The following is a 6,591-nucleotide window of genomic DNA, read 5'->3' as shown; positions in this document are numbered from 1 at the left end:
CTCACTGTTGCATTGGATGCGAGCCAGTTGCTCCTCAAGGTCGCGAACCTTGACCATGAGTGAGTCCACTAGCTTACATCGCTCGCAGATGAAGTCCGACTGGACACTAACGTCCAGAAGGGCAAACATCTTGCAAACGCAACACTGAGCTGGCCCCATAATTAACTAACTCACTATGACCCCGTACTCCCAGCCCAGTAAATTTATATAGTGTATTTAACTATAAAGATTAATTTGCGTAACAATAAATGCAGTAACGTGCGGAGTACACTAAAATAAGTTATTACTTGTGTTAAAACGGAACTTAATTATTATTTTATTAAAAATTTTAAACCTGATAAACTTACTACTACTTACCAGAAGAACTTCTGCCTGAACCAAGTATGAACTAAAAACAAGGCGAAATCGAAGTTGCTCTTGGGAGGTCGAAAAACCACAAAAACCCCCTCACAGCAGGCTAGCTACTGCCGGAGCGGGAAAAAAGTGGAAAATGTCCTCCCGGCCCCGACTGGCGACCGAGCAAAGCTCAGGAGCAACTGTCCTTTTCCGACGCTTGGTAGCGATACCGACGTTAGATGTTATTAGTTATAATCGCCCCGCGGGTGTGTGTTACGGAGTTTAAACGCGGACAGAAAAACGCCGCGCACGCGACACCCGCAGCTCTCTGTCGGTAATAATCGCGCTGTTGATTAACAGACAGGACAGACAAGCACTCACGCTGACCGAAATAAGAACAATAAATAGAAATAAACAGCCACCCACGTAAACAGGTAAAGCACACAAACACTCAAAACACTCCAAAAAAACAATCCCAAACAATCGCTGCAGCTCAACACCACTCTCTCGCAGCAATCCCAGCAATCCTCGCAGCAATCCCAGCAATCCCTGCGCTGTTTAACCACTGTTTCCATTGAGCCGTACCCGATCTATACCACCGACTGATGGTTCTCCATTGCAAGTTATCCGAGCGGAACCCGCACTGACATGGCCCTATTTATTTGGAGTGCCAAAGGTGTGACCATGCCAAGCTGGTTGTACCACCACCATCTGATATGTTGAAATGCGCGGAGATACCGATGTTCTGCATCGATATGCATGGATTATCTCAAGGAAAAAGGGCATCTTCTGCATATTATTCATTATTAGTAGTATCACGATATTTATGAATTCCTGAAAACTTGGCTCTTGAAAATTTCCAGCCACCTACTTATATAAGTCCTATAGAACGGCTGAATGGAATGGATTTGTAGTGCAAATTTACGCAACTGAATGCTAATTGAATGTGGAAATGATCACATAGTAAATCATGATATACACAGAGTGAGGAGTAAATAAGCGTTTCTTTGGTTTTACACCTGTCACAGTCTTGCAACTGTGTGTTTTTATTTTTCTTGTTTAAGTTGGGCTGCTGCTTCAATTGGCTTAATTTGGCTGATTGGCTACAGCCTGAAATCGATTAATCATGCACATGAATGACCCCGCCTTCTGCGGCTACAAACAGCCCACACAGGCAGGACTTCTGATCCTCACTCTCTTGTTGTTTCCTTGCTTGCGGACCCTAAGGGGTGCGTGTTGAGTTTTTCTGTTGTGTGGATTGAGATCCTTGTACTGTTTAGTTATTTGGGAGATAGTTATTTGTTTTTTAGAATTTAGTGATCAGTGGTCATTGTTGACATACCATAGCACACAGTGCACAACAACGAAATGTGTCCTCTGCATTTAACCCATATGTGACATCGTGACATAGCAGGGGGCAGCTAATTCAGTGCCTGGGTGTAGATCTAGGTGTAGATCAATGTAGCTAGTTAGGTGCAGAAGACTTATTTTTCTTGGCCATTTATTTTGTTCTTGTAAACTTGTAAACCTTAAATCCATAAATGTCGCTGCTACCGTCTTGCCCTCAAGTAAAACAAAAACTTTCTACTGCAAATTCTTCTTTAAATAAACTGTTCCTTTGATTGATTCTAAGTGCACCAGTCTATCATTCCTTTGCACTTCACTCTCAATAATAAGAATCTGTTTTTCCTTGTTTAGTTGCAGAAAGTTTTGTAATATCGATGAGTTTATGTCATCTATGCACTCAAGCAGGCATTGGATAGGCCTATATGGATCAGGAGCTACAGATAGATATAGCTGTGTGTCATCTGCATACTGATGAAAACTAATTTTATGTTTATTTACTATACTTGACAATGGTAGCATGTAGAGGTTAAATAATATAGGGCCTAAAATTGAGCCTTGGGGGACTTCACATGTAATAGTTTGAAGCTTAACGATATAGGTCACAAGTGCAATACAGTATTCACGCCCACTTAGATATAATCTCAACCAGTCTAAGACTGTACCAGAGAGGCCAACTCAGGTGTGCAGCCAGTTCAGCAAAGATCTCATGGTCTGTTATGTCAAAAGCAGCACTGAGATCTAGAAGAACAAGAATGGAGAGGTTACCTGAGTCTCTGTTTCACCTTAAATCTGTATTGTGGCCTGCCCAAAAGCCAGACTGAAACACTGGAGATTATTAGTGTTAAAGATAATCAATCAACTGAACAGACATGACATTCTCAACTATTTTATCAAGAAACTGAAGGTTAGATATTAGCCTATGATTACTAAGCACAGTACCATCAAGATTTTTTTTCGTCAATAAAGCCCTGACAATAGGAGTTTTGAGACATTGTGGAAAAATTCCTTCAGAGAAAAACTATTCAGGACATCTGCCAACAACGAGTTTAAATTTTTTGTGGGAATGAGATCAAGAGTGCAGCTCAATGAGTGTGAAAGTAATACAACTTTGATTAGTGAATTAAGGTCGATAGGAGAAAACATAGGCCGATACTTTGAACAGTATAGTGTGGTAGATTAATGTCCAGCTTTTGGGAGTGAGTAAGCCCAATGTTTTTTCTTATAGCTCCAATTTTATCATTGAAGAAATCAGCAAGCTCATTGCATTCATTAACTATAGGAAGCTTGAATGATATGTGTGAGGAGGGGTTAATCAACCTCTTAGTAGTAGTCAGGGTTGGCACCCGTCTAACCCTGCCCTTAGTGTCCTTTCCTCATTTGACCAGCAGGTGTCACTGGTCTTCCCACTCCCTCCCCCACCCCTTTTTTGTCTCTCAGCCTTCCAGCCTAGTGTGTTTTCCTGCTTCCCTGGACTGCTGCTATGGGTTGAGTCTGCGGCTTACAAATTATAGACCATCCAGGCATGGATTTGAGGCTGGCTAGAGGCCTACCTCATCCGTTTATTAGTATTTATTGGTTTTCAGGTTCCCCCTATGTTTGTCATGTTCCAATTTGGTTTCCCGGTCTTAGGTTTGCCCTGCGTGTGTCTAGTTCACTTCTGGTCCTATTTGTATTTTGGTTCCATTTTCCATAGTGCAGTAATTCCTGGTGTCTGGTTAGTGTTCTTAGTTTCAGTGATTGTTAGAGTCCCCTAGTCCTGTGCTCGTTATTGTAGGTTCCTCCACTAGTTGTCTGTTTCCCTGTTCTGTGCTGGTTGGTTAATTGTCTCATGTTCCACACTTGCCCCTCCTCGTTACCCTGCTTGTCAGTATGTACTTAATGTTTGTACTTGTACAGTAATACAAGTATGTACTTGTAATGTTTGGCTACTGTATTGTTTCTGCCTGCTGCTACCGTACCTGTTATTACTTTGCTTGTTGTCTAGCTCTATTTCCATTATCTCTTACTGTAGTTCCTTTGTTGTAATTAGTTAATGGTCTTAAGTTTAGTCTGTATTATTATTATGATTACTATTATTATTATTTTCTATCAGATTTGAAAAGTATAGCCTTTATGGCATTTTTCAGTTCACTGTTCAAGACTTTCAAAATAGTTTCGTGCTTTTGTTTGCATGTTTCCATTTCCTTTCTGTGCATCTGCAATCTCTTTTGAGTATTGAAACTGGACTTGTGTTCCCCATCGGGCTCTTACGTTATCTGGTACAGTCTTAGTTTTCAGTGTGGCAATAGTATTTATACATTCTGTAATTCTGCAGTTAAATCCCTCTACAAAAGCATTACAAGGGAGGGGCAGTTTCGTAGGAGGAAGAGAGAGAATGAGGTTATTAAATGTCTCAATCAGGCACAAGATAGCATTTGGTAACCTTCCTCTTATCATTCCGGCTTCTGATGTACACTGGCATGTCAAAGAAGACAATAGTGGTTAGAAACCAAAAAATCTGCTATTTCCCACATACTGTAGCAAGATGAGTCTGAATTGGATCTGAGCCAAATGTTGTTCAGAAATTGCCGCATAGCAAGATGAGTCTAAACTGTACTTTTGTTAAAAAAAAACTGGCCCAGTGTCTTTTCGCACAACGGGCTAATACTGGTCTGAATCCGCTTTCTGGATTTGAAACAGATAAGGGCCACATGTGGGCCAAAGTTACATTGAATGTTGCCAAATCTGGCCCGTATCGGCACCAGAGTCAAAAGTTAAATTCAGAGCAGCTTCCAGTGGCGGCAGTGAGTGGCTCTGTGGGCTAAACCTCTGTGCCTGCGACCCAAAAGTTGCTGCTTTAAGCCCCAGCAGAGAACACTGCACATTAGGTGGCCCTGCACTGTGACCTCCAAGCACAAGCACAACGTTTCTCTTACACCGTCCCCATAACTTAGAAGTCAGACAACATGCAGCACCCCAGAGGTGGGGGTTAAAGACCTTGCTTAATGGCCCACAGATATGCAGACATTCCACCTGGGGCTGGGACTCGAACCAGGGACCTCCCGTTCACGAGTACAGAGACTTATGGTGTGTTCGTTTTTCTCTCAGAACTCAGAAATTCCGAGATGAGTGACATCATATCTGTCAATCTCCCGTTCGAGCTACCACATCTCGGAACAAGCATGGCTGCCTCCATGAACATACTGCTGTGTGTTGTTGCTTTATATTTTAGCAGATTTGGAGTTACATTATTTTTTCCGAGAGACAAACAAGAAACAAACTAGTCAAACAACATGAAAAGCTTTATAAAATATATCATAGCGAAATTCTTTTTTCGACAGGCAAACACACTACAAACAAACCAAAGACACTAACAAGTCTGGTAAAAATCTCCCATTGCATGCCTGGATACTGTTTACGGTCATGATATGGTGTTCTCTGAATCGAACAAGTGCAATTACATTTCTAACTATTAATACATTTAACAAAATAAACATTTTTAAAGATTTATAAAATAGAATTACTGTTGAGTGTGTAAGCCGCCATGTTGAAATTATGTCACAGGGGCAACTTGATAAGAATATTCTGTCCGACATGAACATCATAAAAGAAGTGTGTTTCCGACGGGAAGTTAGATTTTTTGTGACGTTCCCATCCAAGTTTGACTCGGAGAGAAATAATCGAACGCACTTTTAACCCACGGAGCCACTCTCCAGCCACATAGGGGAAGGGAAGATTCAGGAGCAGAACCGGTCAGCAGTCAGTCTAGAAAAAATGAGTGTGAGCCACATTTAACAAAGAAAAATGCTTCATTTACACAAGAACATGTACATTGGAATGCTTCTCTTCACTACCATCATCTCACTCTTCACAGCTTGGGGATCACAGTGCAGGGGCCACCTAACCTGCAGCATTCTCTGCTGAGGCTGGGGCTTGAACCAGCCCACAGAGCCACTCACTGCCCCCACTGGAAGCTGCTCTGAATTTAACTTTTGACTCTGGTGCTCATACGGGCCAGATTTGGTAACATTCAATGTAAATCTGGCCCTTACAGATGCAGCCACCTCAATTTTCCCCTCCAAGCCGGCTGCCTGCCCAAAGCCAGCCAAAGGGAGTAACCCCCCTCCTTCTGGGGGTGTGCCTAAATTCTCGTCTAAACCCGCCCATTTATTCACTTGCAGGGTGTTACCATGTGATGGCGCTTTCTTTACAAAAACACATTTTACAGTTTTTTTGGATTGTTTACACACTAAAATTAAACGTAGTACACTATTAGCAAAACCTTACACTCAAGAAGCAAAACATCAGCCCATATTTGCACAACTATAAGCACATTGTCAACCTCACACTTGTTGCAAAACTCTACACACAGTGATTTGCAAAACACTAAACACACTTAACATACATCACACACAAAAATCTATCATGAAGTCACTTACTTGCAATACCAAAGCACTGACTGTCAAATTACCGCACCGTCCAACCAATTGGTTCAACATAGTCATCAGGTGTGCAAACACTTGTTTACTTAATTGTAGACACACCAATCAGGTGTTTAAGCACTATAAAAAGCAGCAGGTGAGTTAATCGGTCTTCAAGCACAATGGAAAGAGTCAGAGAAAAAGTAAGACGATGAGGAGGACAACGAGGAGGAGGACGAGAAGGAAGAGGAGGAAGGGGAGGAAGAGGAATCAACAGAAGAAGAGATGGAGGCCATGCTGGAGGTAGAAGAAGAGGAAGAGGAAGACGAAGACAAGAAGGTGCTCAAAGAGGACCGAATCTGACAAATGAGATCCGCGCAACACTGGTTGACCACGTTGTCAACCACGGCCTGACGCTGAGAGAGGCTGGACTGCGAGTACAGCCAAATCTAAGCCAATACACAGTGGCAAGTGTGATAAGAACATTTCGGCTGGAAAATAGGTATTG

The sequence above is a fragment of the Paramormyrops kingsleyae genome, chromosome 18, assembly GCF_048594095.1.
Source record: "Paramormyrops kingsleyae isolate MSU_618 chromosome 18, PKINGS_0.4, whole genome shotgun sequence".
Taxonomy (NCBI): domain Eukaryota; kingdom Metazoa; phylum Chordata; class Actinopteri; order Osteoglossiformes; family Mormyridae; genus Paramormyrops; species Paramormyrops kingsleyae.
Note: the sequence above shows the minus strand (reverse complement) of the source record.